The sequence below is a fragment of the Lactuca virosa genome, chromosome 2 (genome assembly GCF_052849685.1).
Source record: "Lactuca virosa cultivar CGN04683 chromosome 2, Lactuca_virosa_CGN04683_v6, whole genome shotgun sequence".
NCBI lineage: Eukaryota > Viridiplantae > Streptophyta > Magnoliopsida > Asterales > Asteraceae > Lactuca > Lactuca virosa.
The window spans coordinates 38,036,481-38,052,276 of NC_136427.1; the positions used below are offsets into that span (position 1 = coordinate 38,036,481).

Consider the following 15,796-nt stretch of genomic DNA (forward strand, 5'->3'; position numbering starts at 1 on the left):
ATCTTCAACAATGGTGAAATCAGGTGCATCAAAGAAACAATCCAAGGCTTCAGGTTCTATAAATCCAATAGGTTCCGACTCTCCAACAATCGCTTCAAGTAATTTCAGAGCAATATTTGAAGATCATCCTTCATATAATGCTCCCATCAAGCTTATGATCAAGTTTCTCAGGAACCACCCTCTGTTCGGTCCATTCGATGCATTTACAGACGTTGTTCCAGTTTCTACTCTATTCAAATGTGCATTCTCTGCATATCGCCCAATGGAAAACCCCCAAGAAGTTCACCTCAATCTCATGAACGATTCTTTGGTCATCTTGTCCAAAGAAAAGTTCTTAAATGCCATTAATCTTCTGGTTCACCCTTCCATCAAGATTTTCTCACCTTCAATGGCAGACGTTACATCCGCACTCTACCAGATGGGGTATCAGAAACCAATTCGAGGGAGTGGTGAGTTCAAAAAGAATCAGCTGCCTGCGGTATGGCAGTTTGTGTGTCATTTTGTCATCCGCTGCCTATCCGGCAGAACCGGAGGCATCGACAACATGGGACTGTAGCTACTGGAATTGGTATGGAGCATCTACACAGGCCACGACGTAAACTATGGACAAATCCTTTGGGACGACTTCCTCCAATACATTCCCAAAGAGCACCCAAGGGAGAACCCAACCGAGCTCACACTTGCACGGTTCTGGTCACTTTGCATCTCAGACTTACATGCGGATGCTGGAATAGACATGGGTAGTGACATCAACTTTTTCGTCACTAAGGATCTTAAAAGGTACAACCCTTCTTCTGATCAAACGATATTTGGACCGATCCGCAGACTCCCTACTCATATCCTTTCTTCTCTTGGTCTTGAGACTGCTGATGTCTCAGACCACATTGAGGCTACGGAAGGTATTGCCCCATACCCTCCTGCCCCGCCTCTTCCATCCGCAGCCATTATCCCTGAGGGTACCGCGGTCCCCTCTTCCACTACACTATCCAATCTTTCTCAAAGAAGAAAGCAGTTGGCAACCAAGAAACAACTTGACATCTGCCGGACTGCAATTGAAAGATCTAAGCACACTACCGTAGAAGTCAAGTTCGAGATCACAAGAAGAATCACATGGTTGGAAAACGTCAGGAAGTTCTGGTGGATTTTGATCAAGTTCCTCAAACTTGATAGCTGAACCGGAGTTAAAGAGGTCACTTAGGGGGAAATTTTTGAATCATAAAAGTGACCCTCTTGAACTCAGCTACCGCAACCATCTTTCTACCGCAACGGTTCAGCACCCGGAGTCAATCTTGTTCATCAGCAACCGCATCAGCAACCGGAGTCAGCTACCGCAGTCAACTTAGCTAGATTACGTTATTTGTCTTTTATGTAATACACTCTATTATCCAGTATGCCTTGCACGGCTGCTTATAGAGTTGTAATCTAGTGTAGTTCCTAAGTCTCTATAAATAGACTTACTCTCTTTGTATTTAAAAAAAAAACAGAAGAACCGATAACTTATGAATTCTACCTGAATACACATTCTGAAGTTATCTCTCTATCTTTCTTCACTCATCTCTTCTTACTTAAATCTTATCATAATTCTGCTGATCATAATCCCTCTTCGGAGCAAGTCTTTAAGACTTAATCACTAAGCTTGATCTTCCTTATTAACTTGGAGTGAATGCATTCCATGTTATGAATCAGCTTAAGTGTCTTCTTGATATAACAATTGCTGTCATTTCCATTCCTTTACATTTCCGCAACTAACTCTCTAACTATCTAACTATATTATTGTTGAGCTTTTAGATCCTTTGAGATTAACTATTCCGCATTATACTTATTCTAACTTTTGTTCAAGTGTGTCTCCAAGTTTTTCTCTCAACAAGAGGGTTTACACCCTATTTAAACACTTTAACTCGACCTCCTTCGTCCTATTTGCTCCCAGAAGACCCCCATAGCAATCCCTATCCGTTATTGAAGCAATCTAAGGCATTTAAAGTGACTTTGGTGCTTTTATGATCCAATGAGGGAAGGAAAAGCTTGAAGGAACAAGAGGAGGCTAAAGGGATCCAAGTTTGTGCACCATTTTCAGCTCATTGAAGGTAAAAAGTTTGTACCTTGCTCTTCCATTTGATAGATCCCATTTTGTGAAGTTTTAGGGCTTTTCTAAGCCATTTTGGTCACCAACCATGAATGCAAGCATGGTTAGGGGTTGAAGTTTCAGATCTAGGTCCTTGGAGGGGTTACAAGGCAGAAAGGAGTGGCTTTTGGCACTCAAGGAAGGCCTTATTCATTGTAGGAGCCATTTTAGGGCCTTTAGGCTCAAAAGTCCCATGCATGCACATAAAGTTCGTAACTTTACGTGCTAGAACGGTCCTAGGAGCCTAGATCTACCTTTTGGACAAGTGTTGTACACCAGAAATCGAGAAAATGAGACTTGGACATACTCGACTCGGCAAGTCGTTCTTGGGACTCGGCGAGTCCGAGGCTTGACTCCCTTTTCTGTTTTGGGTCAAGGACCCAGTTGAGTGTAGAAAGGTTTCAGGGAGGTCCCGGGGAGTGACCCAACGTTCTGGACTAAGCCAAGGTTCTGGAATTCATGGGACTCGGCGAGTGCATGAACAGACTCGGCGAGTCCAAGGCAATCTTCTTAAGATTGAAGATGAACTCGACGAGTTGTTCATACAACTCGGCGAGTCAAGGACAGGACCTGTTCATCCGTTGAAGATGAACTCGACGAGTTGTTCATACAACTCGGCGAGTCGGATGAAGATTCAGTAGATGTTCAATTAGAAGGAAAACTCGTCGAGTCATCGCCTAACTCGACGAGCAGAGACGAGTATAAGGTCAAATAGAAGGTTAGGGACTCGGCGAGTTGGCGTACCAACTCGGCGAGTCAGGTCAACTGGAAGTTGACTTTGACTTTGACTTTGACTTGGTCAGGGGTAAAATGGTCATTTTACCCCAAAAGCAGTTGGCAGTGTATGACTAAGTGTTTTGTGGGAATTATAGCCGGAGGATTTCCGGACCAGCAACAGTAGCAGTCATAGGATTTCCCGCACAGATCAGCAGCTACTACGAGGTGAGTTACCTTCCAGTAGTGGTGGGTCTACGGCCACAATGTCGGCCCACCAGTAGGAGTTGTATGTTAGGTAATTGTCTTTGTGATATCATCTAGTTTTGCTGCTACCTGATATGTTATATGCTGGCATGATATGTTATAAGTGATAGTAGTAGAGTTCGGTTGTAAGGACCGAAGGGTAGGTCAGACACCCCAGATATGTCTGACAGCATGTGATGATATGTTTATATGCTGGCATGCTATGTTATATGTGATAGTGGTAGTAGGAGGGGAATAGCCCCAAGTTCGGTTGTTAGGACCAACGGGTAGGTCAGCGCCCCAGAATGGCTTGACATGGGTAGGTCAGCACCCCAGAATGGCTTGACATGGGTAGGTCAACACCCCAGAATGGCTTGACACGGGTAGGTCGGCACCCCAGAATGGCCGTATCGGGTAGGTCGGGCACCCCAAAATTGCCCGGCAGTATGTATGCTATGTGTTTGTATGGTATGTGGTACAATGGGGGAACTCACTAAGCTTCGTGCTTACAGTTACAGTTTTGTTTTCAGGTACCTCTTCATCGAAGGGGAAGGAGCTGGCGCGGTAGCGGCACATCATACACGCACAATGTTTTCCGCACCATGAGTTATTCTGGGATTTTGTACTCTGACATTATGGTTGTTTTTATGTTTTGGTTTTTAGACACGAAATATGTTTATGAAATGATATGATCAAACGATGTTTATTCACATATGTTTTCCAAAGTATTCATTTAAAAATGAAATTTTTGGACGCGAAATTTGGGATGTTACACCCTTTCTTTTTGCTTAAATTTCTCCTCCTTTGCCTTTTTGTACTCATCAAAAGGAAGCCAATCATTTTTGGGTTTTCGCCAATTGTCATCATACCTATCACCACTTGAATAGCACACTTGCACCCTCCGGTTCCCGTTTTTGTCAAGATCACAATCTTTAGTGAGATGAGGCCCTCTACAATTCTCACAACCGACCCTAATGGCATGGATGGATTGGTCCATCTTAGTCATTCTTCGATCCAAATTCTCTAGTTTAGCCATCATTGCTGCCATGCTATCATTAACTGAGTTCACCGCCCCCCGAGTCAGTTCATTCCTTGGGTTATGATATTCTCTAGAGTGCTTAGAGAATTCTTCAATTAGGGCCTTTATCACTGGGGGTGCTTTCTTTGTGAGTGGTCCTTACGAATCAAGGAGTTGCCTAGTTGTCACATTTACTCCATCATAAAAAATGGAGACTTCTTGCTGGATGTTTAGATCGTGATGTGGGCAATTCCTTAGCAAGCCTTTGTACCTTTCCCATGCTTCATATAGTGACTCTCTAGCTTGTTGTTCAAAATTAGCTATGGCTTTCTTTAACTTGGCTATTTTTGAAGGAGGGCAAAACTGGTCTATGAATTCTTCTTTCATTTTAGCCCATGTAGTGATGGATCCTAGGGGAAGTGATTTCAGCCAATCCTTTGCAGCTCCCTTGAATGTGACAGGTAGCATACAAAGCAAGACAGTGTCGTGAGCCACATTAGGGACATTGAAGTAGTCGGCTATGTCATTGACTTCGTCAAGATGCTTGTATGCGTCTTCATGATCCTTCCCGTAGAATGGAATCTCCTTAAGTTGAGCAAGTATGTGGCCTTTAAGTTCAAAGGTGGAAGTTGCGGGAATGATGGGTTACACTAGTCCCGGTCCGGTATCGTCACGTATCCTCTTCTTCCATTCGCCCATGGGAACTTCATCGATGTTAGCCATGGGGTTAGCTAATTCGCCTCCAAAATCGATTCCTTCTTCGGATTCGGTTTCTTCCCTTTCGGTTTCGTACTCGGTGTCCTCCTTCTTCAGGTCTTCGTCCGCCACTGAAGAGACACTGGCTTCTCCTACTTTCTTGCCCTTTTTCTTACTAAAAACATCTTTTAGATTCTTCAACGGTGAATTCTTCGACGTTGCGGTTTCTCGTACGTTCTTTCCTTTGTTTTTCCTCAAGGTTGCTTCCGGGTCTTCAAGCGGTGGAATCAAAGGTGTACCTCCTCCTCTGGTCATAAACAAACTGTAAACAAAACATAAAACACGCGTAAAAAGAACAAAAATAAAATAAAAACGAAACTGAGTTTCAGCGATGGACTCGTCGAGTAGCTTCGATTGCACTCGGCGAGTTCAAGGCTAACACTGAAAAAAAAATCAAACAAAAATTCTAACAAATCCGATAAAATTAAAACTAAACCTAATACCTAGACTACTAAAGCAGTAACTTTGTGCAAGATTAATCTCACACAAAGGGTCGGTAATACTAGAAATTAAAATTAATTTTTGAACCGTTCCCCGGCAACGGCGCCAAAAACTTGATATGTGTGAAACGAACTAAGTTTTATCCTACTCTTCACTTGTGAATTAGACACACAAAGGCAGTGGACCTATCAATTGTGGTATAGTTAAATAAGTAGGGTATCGAACTCAGGGAACGGAAATTAAACTAATTACTAATATTATCTAAAACAAATAATAAAATAGGAGGGGTTTCTCTAGTTTTACAAGACTAGAAACTTAACTAAAACTTATCTAGCACTTAATTAAGCAGCTAAACAATTAAATTGCAACTAAATTCAATGATAAAAAGGACTTCTGTCTAGGTTCGAGTCATTTGATCCTATGGTTGATTTTATGGTAAATATATGGGATTAACTTTTCATTGGCTACCGATTGAGATGATTAGGTTCACGTTCGTTATTGCTAATCCTTAGAAAACAAATTAATTCAAGCAGTGGCCAGTTGTCTAAATTAATAAGTTCCCTAATTAATTAATTCGGGTTTAGTAAGACTTGTAATGGTTAATTGAATTGTTGATTCAATTAACCTCTTGTTGATGGTGTATCACACAAGCTCACGTATTAATTTACCTATCTTCTAGTTAATTCTAGTTTCACATTCGTTATTCCTAGACATATAACTATGTGGTCACATAAATCATATGAAATTAATAACTAAGAGATGTTCATACAACTTAATTACTGATTTATTAACAGAAAATAGTTGTTATTAATATATGAGGTTCTTTAACAAGCTTAACAAAACAATATCACCAATTAAAATTAATTCTAACCATAAAATCAATCCATATTCACAAAATTATCTACCCTAAACAGAAGACAAAGGTTTTAGTTCATAATTGCAGTAAAAACAAACTCAAAAACGAATTCAATTCGTGCAAACATGATTCAATTAAAAGCTTAACTATGAATAAACGAGAATTTGCCTTAATCCTCTTCAAAATCGAACTTAAGGTTGATTCCTAAGCTTCTCTCGGTCTAGCAGTACCTTCAATCGCAATCTAAGCCTCCTAGGTTTTTCTGGGAAGTCCCCCTTTCAATCTCAAAGTCCCTACTTATATTTTTCTTGAAACAGAGGTGACTCGTCGAGTCAAGGTCCCAACTCGTCGAGTCCCTCATTAAAATCCGTGTACGGCAAGGACTTCTAGAGCTTCGTGAATCTTCGATCCAACTCGTCCAGTCAGGCTTTGACTCGCCGAGTTCTTCTTGTTTTTGGCATTTTTCTTCTTTGTTCCAACTCCCGAACTTCCAACTGCTTCTCCTGCTTCCTTTTGTTTCCGAGCATATCTTTTGGACTGAAAATAAAATTTGAGCACTATTAAGTACCTTTTGTCCATAATATGTATATAATTAGCTAATAAACAATGAAAATCTATACTAAATATATAGCTAAATATGCACATATCATAGAGATAGATACAATTGGAGAGATTGAGAGAGACTTTGCCGGGAGCCTTTATTAATGTTTTTCTTCGTAGTTCAAAGACCGTAGGCTTAGTTACATCCCATCTTGAGTGTTATACACCCCCGAAGGGCACGTGATAGTGTTTTATAGAGTTGTTACTTCCCTCCTTTTGATTAGGGTTTAGAATTTTGAATATTTGAATCTTTCAAGTGTTACATTGCCTTTAAGGTTTAGAGTCATACATTAGTAACCATAAAGAAATCCCTAATCATATTAACACTAGTCGAGTTGAACAGTTTCACTTGTTGACTTTCTTTGACTTTGACCTGACCAGAAAGTGACGGTTGTCACACACATTGAGTCAATGGAGGCTTGGGTCGACATGTTGCAGCATGCTTCTAGGGACATTCTAACTAGTACAAAGTTGTCGAAATTTTACCTTACCCTAGAAACGCAAGCATGACCCTTGTAAAACTTTTGTGAAATCTGCACTAAGAAAGAAATAACAAAGTACAAAAATAACAAAAATCCTTTTGGTGTTTTATGTTTTTGAAAAGAACGAAAATATTTTTGTGTTTTTAAGTTTTTCGAAAATTAAAACAAATAACAAAAGAAAATCTTTTTTGGAATTTTTGATTTTTCGAAAAGAATACAAACAAACGAAAATATTTTTAGTTTTTCCAATTTTTCGAAATTAAAAAAAATAAACGAAAACTTAAAAATGTACCAAACAAACGAAACTTTTCTTTCCCAAAAGTCGAAAACGAAGCATGTCGAAGCGTTGAACGTGAACAGTAACCTCTGAATGGTTAATATTGTCAGCCTCTGAATGAATCAGAATTGCCTCTGAATCGACACTTTTGCATACCACTTCATTCTCATTCTTTCGAATTCAGTCCCGGAATAGAACTTGCTTCGATCATTCCCAATCCTGTCAAAATTCGAACAAATGATTTTTCATCCAATGCTTTTGTAAAAATATGATCAAGCTGATCAGTTGTTTTTACAAATGAACTTCAATATTGTCATCTTCCACATGATCTTTAATAAAATGATAACGAAGAGCAATATGTTTGGTTTTCGAATGTTGTACTGGATTATGACAAATGCGTATAGCACTTTGTGAATCATAATACAATGGAATTTTTTTCATATTAATTGCATAATCACGCAATTGACTCTGGATCCAAATAATTTGCGCAGTGCAAGCGGCAGCTGCAACATACTCAGCTTCAGCAGTAGAAATTGCAACACAAGTTTGCTTTTTCGACTGCCAACTTACAAGCTTCCCATCTAACAATTGACATCCTCCACTTGTACTTTTTCGATCAAGTGTACATCCTCCCAGATCTGCATCTGAAAAAGCTTGAACAAAAAATCCTGATTTCGCAGGATACCATAATCCTAACGAAGTTGTTCCCTTGAGATAACGAAAAATGTTTTTCACTGCAGTCATGTGTGGTTCTCTTGCATTTGCTTGATACCTAGCACAATTACATACAGAAAACATGATATCATGTCAACTTGCAGTAAGATAAAGCAATGAACCTATCATACTCCTGTATAAAGTAAGATCAACCGCAGGTGTATCTAACGAAGGATTTAGCCTCGTTCCAACCGTCATTGGTACTCTTAACTTCGTGCTATTCTTCATTCCAAATTTTTAGAGAAAATTCTTTGTATATTTTTCTTGATTGATGAAAATTCCTTCTCTGCTTTGATGAATGTTTAAACCAAGAAAATTATTGATTTTACCCATCATGCTCATTTCGAATTGGCTTTTCATCAAATTTTCGAATTCACTAGACAAAGCAGGGTCAGTAGAGCCAAAAATAATATCATCGACATAAATTTGAACAAGCATAAGATGATTCCTAACTTTCTTTCGAAATAATGTGGGGTTAACTGATCATTGTTTAAATTTCGATTGTTTTAAGAAACTGGTAAGAGTTGCATACCATGCTCTTGGTGCTTGTTTTAACCCATATACTGCTTTATCTAAAATATACACATGATCAGGATATTCTTCATTTATGAAACCTGGAGGTTGTTCAACGTAAACAGTTTCTTCGAGTTCACCATTGAGAAAAGCACATTTCACATCCATTTGATAGACATCAAAGTCTTTGTGAGCTGCATAAGCCAAGAATATTCGAACAGCCTCGAGTCTTGCGACAGGGGCAAACGTTTCTTCCTAATATATACCTTCTTGTTGTGAATATCCTTTAACGACTAATCGTGCTTTATTTCGAACAATATTTCCATCCTTGTCAGTTTTGTTTTTGAAAATCCATTTTAATCTGACAATCGAAACATTTTCAGGTTTAGTAATTAACCTCCAAACCTTGTTTCTATCGAACTCAGCCAGTTCAGATTGCATTGAAACAAATCAATCTGAGTGTTCCATTGCAACCTTAACAGTCTTTGGTTCAATTTTCGAGATGAAAACATTAAACATGCAAAATTCTTGACGAGCATTCAGTACCTCATTCTTTGCACAAAATTGAGCTCTAGTCAAAACTCCATCTTGTGGATTTCCAATGACTTGCTCTTTCGGATGATTTCTTGTCCACTTTTCCTATGGTGGATATGCTGGATCAAAGTCTAAAGGTGCATCTTCGAACATTTCTTCATTTTCGGATCCTGCAACAGAATTATTATCATTTAGTTCATGAAATTCATCATTTTCATTAAGATTTATGGTTTCATTTTCATTATGCTCCCCCTCGACATAATTTTCATTTTGATGCTCCCCCTCGAAACTTTCATTTGCACTGCTATTCTCGCCCTCGAAAGGATGCTCCCCCTCAACATTTGAAGGAATATTCAAGTGCTCCCCCTCCACTTAAGCATCAAGCATACTTTCGTCATTAGAAGTATCAAATGTGATTGTCGAATCATCAGTATGTTTCGAAGATTCAGGAGTTTGATTATTAGCAGCATGGACTTCAGCATCAGCAGCCCTATCTGGAACACCAAAATTAAATCATAGTCAAAATCAGATGAACTAGAACTTTCAGATTCAGCATTTGATTCACTAAGAATTGGTTTTTGTTCGAATTTTTTTTGAAATTGTTTCACATAGTAGTCATCAAAAGTGAGGTTAAACTTTTCTTCAACTTTTCTTGTTCGTTTATTCAACACTCTGTATGCAACCGAATTAGTTGAGTATCCCAAAAATATTCCTTCATCAGCCTTAGCTTGAAATTTTGAAAGATTATCTTTGAGATTCATGATAAAACACCTGCAGCCAAACACATGAAAGAATTTGACATTAGGTTTTCGGTTATTTATGATTTCATATGGAATTATATTGAAACGACGACGAATAAAAGATCTATTCTGAGTAAAGCATGTTGTCGAAACTGCTTCTACCCGAAGATATTGAGGAAGATTCGCATATGTCAACATTGTTCTTGCGGCTTCGCAAAGAGACCTATTCCTCCTTTCAACCACACCATTTTGCTGTGGTGTATATGGTGATGAGAAATTATGCGAAATTCCTTTCTCAGTTAAGAACAAATAGAGCACATTATTTTTAAACTCCGAACCATTATCACTTTTGATTTTTTGAACTTTCTTTTTGAGACTTGTCTCAATTTTTTTTATAAACTCGATCATTGTTTGAGCGACTTCAGATTTTAACCTGAGAAAATACACCCAAGTAAATCGTGAAAAATCATCAACAATAACCAAAATGTATCGTTTCTTGTTGAAAGTTTCAACAGTTGATGGTCAACAAAGGTCAATATGAAGAAGTTCCAGCGGTTCAACAATTTTCGAATCTATGACAATTGGATGCCCTTTACGATGTTGTTTCCCTTGTTCACAAGCTGTACATAAAGTATCATTATCAAACTTCAGAACAGGTAAACCTCGAACAAGATCGTCTAGCACCAACTTATTGAGATTTCGAAAGTTTAAATGTGATAAATGTCGATGCCATAACCAGCTGACATCAGATGAAGCTTTCGAAAGCAAACAAACTGAAGGTTTCTTAACAATAGGTTTGATGTCAAGGGTGAACATACCGCCATATCTTTTTGATTTCAGCAAAACTTCGTTTCTATCAACTTTGGAAATGATACTTCCTTCTTCATTAAACACAACTTGATTACCAGTGCCCACAACAAGTTGTGAAACACTTATCAAATTATGTTGAAGACCTTCGACATATGCAACACGATTTACAGTAAACTGTTCATTTGTTACTTTCCCATATCCTTTGACTTGACACTTGTGATTATTCCCGAACTTCACAACACCAGCATTTTCCAAACTTCGAAAATCTCTCAAATTCTCCTTTCTTCCAGTCATGTGACGTGAGCAACCGCTATCAATGTACCATTTCTCATCATATTGCTCGTCACACAGTACCTGCATTTATTAAAAGAATTTAGGTACCCAAGGTTGTTTGGGTCCTTGGTCATTAGTTTGAAAAAGTAAATGAAATTTAGAACCCAAAGCCCAATTTTGAACTTTAGTTTTGAAAGAATCAATTAAGTCGACATCATCAGTTAAAGGTGCTGAAACATAATTTTTCGATAGTTTTGGATTTTCACTGATTTTCTTCTCATGTTTCTCAGTGTGTCTTTCCTTTGGGATTGGCTGCCATTTTTGAACTAGAGTAGTTGATTCTTTCGAAGATGAACTTCCAGATGAAGTATCATTCAAATACTGGTCATAGGCCTTCTGAATTTGATGTTGAGAGAACTTTCCCGATTGATATGTTTTCCCTTTGTTTTCAAGCCAATGATTAATTGTTTTCTCCCCATATGAACCTCTTGTGTACGAAACTTTAGCGGCTTTGCGTGCAGAAGAATTCGGAAAATTTGGTTTTTGTGGAATAAACTTTGCAGATTTTGTGGAGTTATCATGCACAATTGTTTGATTGTCTGCAAACTTTCGAACGTTTTCAAATTTTCAACCATTCACAAATTTTCGAACATTGTCAAAGTTTCGAACATTCTCAAATTTTCGAACATTGTCAAATTTTCGAGCATTCACAAATTTTCGAACATTCTCAAAAGTTCTATTTGTTCTATTTGAAGAAAATTGATTTTGTTTGTTTGTTGGTTTTAAAAAGGATGAATTTGGAGTTGAAAACGTTGGTTGATTTTGTGACTGAAAATACTTTTGTTGCACATTTGTTTGAAATTCTTTGAAGATGTTGATTTTGAAGATTTTGTTGAAGATTTTTCAGTATCAGACGAAATTGGTTGAGCGGGATTTTCCTTTTTATCTGAACAAGTTGAAATATTTGTTTTCACTGATTTAGGCAACTCGTTTTCAGACATTTTCTTGGTTGGTAAGTTTGATTGTTTTTCATTGGACACAACTTGCCAAAAAAAAATCTTTTTCGTGCCTGTCTTTTTGAAATTCCTTTTTCTTTCGAAAATGTTTCAACAATATCCTTAAATTCTTGTGAATTAAGTTTCACATTTTCATTTGTTTCATTAGATTCTTACTTCAAAACCTCTTTTGTATTTTCTTGTTTATCAACCCATTTTCTTTGTGGTTTTTGTCTTTGAAAAACATACGAATTCTTTGTTAGCTTGTTTTCAACTGTGCTTTGGTTTGAAAAGAATCATTCGTCTGATGTTTTCTTGTTATCTTCTTCGACCATTTTTTTGAACTCAGGTTTGATGTTATCAACATTTCCAGTAGTGACAAACACTTGATTCGGAAATACAACATCATTTGTGCACTTAAAATTTGGATACACAACAGTATTGGTTTCCAAATAATGAGCTCCTTTGTCAGATACGATTTTATCGAAATTTTCAGTGTCTCCATACACTTGATCAACAACCACCCTTGGAATGGATGTTTCATTCGAAACATTATTTTCTGGCTCAGAATTTTTCGAATCATTCTTAACTTTTTCTTCATTCTCATAATCACTACTATCGGTTTGACTGTCTCTTACACTCACATTATCAAAGCCACACACGTTCGAAGTAGAGGGTCTATCAGTGTCATCCATAACCATCGAATCATCATAATTTCTTTACCTTTTGACTTAGATGTGACATTAATGACAGATAACTGAGAACAATCGATACTTTCCACCTCCTCAATTTCACTGATTTCGCTAAAACTATCAGAATTATCATCGACATCAGCGAAATTTGATTGAGAGTCAAGTTTCGAATTCTTAGTTCTTTTAAAAATTTTGATTTGTTCACTTTTGGTCAAAGTATCATTCACTATCTCAGCAAGTTCATCAGCATTCAAATATTCGTCTATCTTAACAATACCATAAGCAAATCGATTATCAGGCACTTTATCGAATTCTGCTATAGTTTTCTCACAATCATAGGACAAACTATCAACTTTTTCTCTTTCGAAAACAAGAAAAGGCAATAATTTCCTATCTTGTTCTTTGCTAATGTCAGGCGAATGATGCAATGAAGTTAATTTCGCATATAATTGCTTTGCAGAATTACAGTAAATGTTTCTTTGTGCGAGTAACATTCGAACATCTTTGTCTAGATTTTCCCTATCATTGTTTACATTATTCAATTGCATTTCCAAATATTCTACCCTGCTTCTTTTCGAATCTAACAATTTCTGAGTCTCTAGCAACTGGATGTTCAGTTTCTTAGCTTCATTACTAGTATACACCACAATTGTATCAAAGTAAGCAACAGTATCATCAAATGCAATTATTTTAGAATAATAAGCTTGTAAAGGAATGTTAAAAGACTGAAGAATAGCATGTACCTTAGTTTTCATTGGTGATTTGTCTCCAGATTTGGTCATGAAACAGCGACCAGTCACCTTTTCGTCCTCATCCTCCTCAAACTTTGCGAACATAGCACCATGCGTCGGATTACGCATCTCTTCATCGTCAGATCCAGAAGACCAGATCTGATAAGTGCCATCCTCCTCACCTTCGCCTTGAGAAACCAACGACAACCCCTTCGTCTTTTCACGAACTTCTTCCAGTCTCTCAACATAATAGGCTTCGTCCTTGACCCTATTCTTTTTCTCCTCTTTCTTACGAAGCATACAATCATTAGCAAAATGATTTGCCCCGTTGCAATAATGACAGTCAATGCCCGAATCTCCCTTAAGCTTCTTCTCAACTTTGGCTTCAGTTGCCTTCACATCATTCTTTTCGAATTTCTTCTTCTCCTCACCCCCAGACTTATTCACGAAACTTCCTTTCACATCACTCTGCTTGATCTTAGGATTGAAAGGTTTCTTGAAAAACTTTTTAACTCGGTTGTTCGAGAAACACACAACCGCTTCATCATCAGAATTCATTATGAAGCCTTCTTCATCAGAATCATCTTTCTCAACAGTTTCTTTCTCATATACCTTCGAAACTAGAGCTAACGGACCACCCAAACTCAGTTTCGACTCTTCATCCATCTCATTCACTTCACTTTCGTGAGTTTTCAACTGATTATACACATCATTCAGAGATGAAGTATCGAAGCTTTGTTGATTCTTCACCATCATGCTAACACTCCTCCACTCTTTACGAAGTCCCATCACAAAAGTGAGATTGAACTCCATTGATGACCTTATGATTCCATAACGATTGCACCTATAGATCAGTTCATTAAGACGATCATAGTAAACTTCAATCGTTTCACTCTCCTTTTGTCTGAACTCTTTCAGCTCCACAAGACATTGTTTAACAGAGTTGATCTTCATTTTCTCGCTCCCCTGATACTTTTCCTTAAGAGTATTCCAGATATCTTTTTCCGTTTTACAACCACGGATGTAATTGTAAACAACAGGTGGTAAAGCACCTCTCAATTCCCTTAAACAACGCTTTTCATTGTTCTTCATCCTTGTGAGTTGATCAGAAACTGCAGGTCATGTTCCAGATGATCCAATATGTTGAACATTCGGTGGAGGTTGAGCGATTCCAGTTATGCAGCTCTAGAGTTCTTCATCTAATCCGTTCAAGTAATCTTCCATTCGATCAGCCCACTAATCATAGTACTCCGGAATCAACATAGGAATCTTCGTAGAAGATCCTAACAGATGAGAAAATGAAGTCATTGTGTTCATATTGAAATTCTCCATTAACGTACGGATGAGATATTTCAGAAAAACTTGAAGAAACTTGAAATTGAATGACAGAAATGATCAGAAACTCAAAGACGATTACTCGATTACACAATTCAAACACAGAATCAAATCAAAACTGAAGATCAGAGATGATTTTCAGAATCAAACAGTGCGGAAACTTTTGAGACAAACTCGGTACTCAAAAACTAGTGATTCAATTGAAAATCAGATCTTTGCAGTATAGATTCCTGCTCTGATACCAATTGTAGAAGTGATTAATCGAGTATGAGATTCAAAATCAGAGTATGAATGAACACAAGAAGTAAATAAGGTCTGGTTTAAGCTCTCATTACTTTCAATGAACACGAGTACAATTGACAATAGAAACTGGGAAAAACTCTATCATCTACTCTATGTTCATCTCCTATTTATAGGAGGCTGAAAGTACAAAAAAATATAATAAGGCTAGACATTCACGCTTCATACAAACTGATGCCTTAGTAAAATACATAAAGAACATACGAAAAAGACAATTACACAGATTCGACATATTATAATAAAATTCGACCCTACAATGACCCTCGAGTTGATATACGCGACACTTAACGGAATCCTAATAATAATTAAATATACATATGCATATTATTAGCGAAACCATTAATTATAGTGTTGGAAAACACTTGTTTTTGGTTAAGGAATATTACCGAGACTCGATCGAAGCGGAAAAGCAGATTCTCAGCTAAGTTCACGGCATAGGGATGATTGCGGCCGTGAACTGTTCTCGGTCGTGACCTGTTCTCGGCCGTGAACGGTTCACTGCTTTTGAAGGGTTTTCGGTCTATGAATGCTTCACGGAATGTTCTTGGTGTTCTTGGTGTTCTTGGTGAAATATGAAGATTTGAAGGGTTCACGGCCGTAAACCCTTCAACGAAGGTTTGTTGATTCCGCGAAAAACGGACTTTTGA

At 37.8% G+C, this 15,796-nt stretch overlaps 1 non-coding gene across 1 annotated transcript; it reads left to right on the forward strand.

Moving 5' to 3' along the window:
- Positions 1 to 4,332: 4,332 nt before the first annotated feature.
- On the forward strand, positions 4,333 to 4,439 carry LOC145162030 (small nucleolar RNA R71). The gene has a single exon (XR_013738885.1). It is a non-coding gene; the product is annotated as a small nucleolar RNA R71 (small nucleolar RNA).
- The last annotated feature ends 11,357 nt before the right edge of the window (positions 4,440 to 15,796 follow it).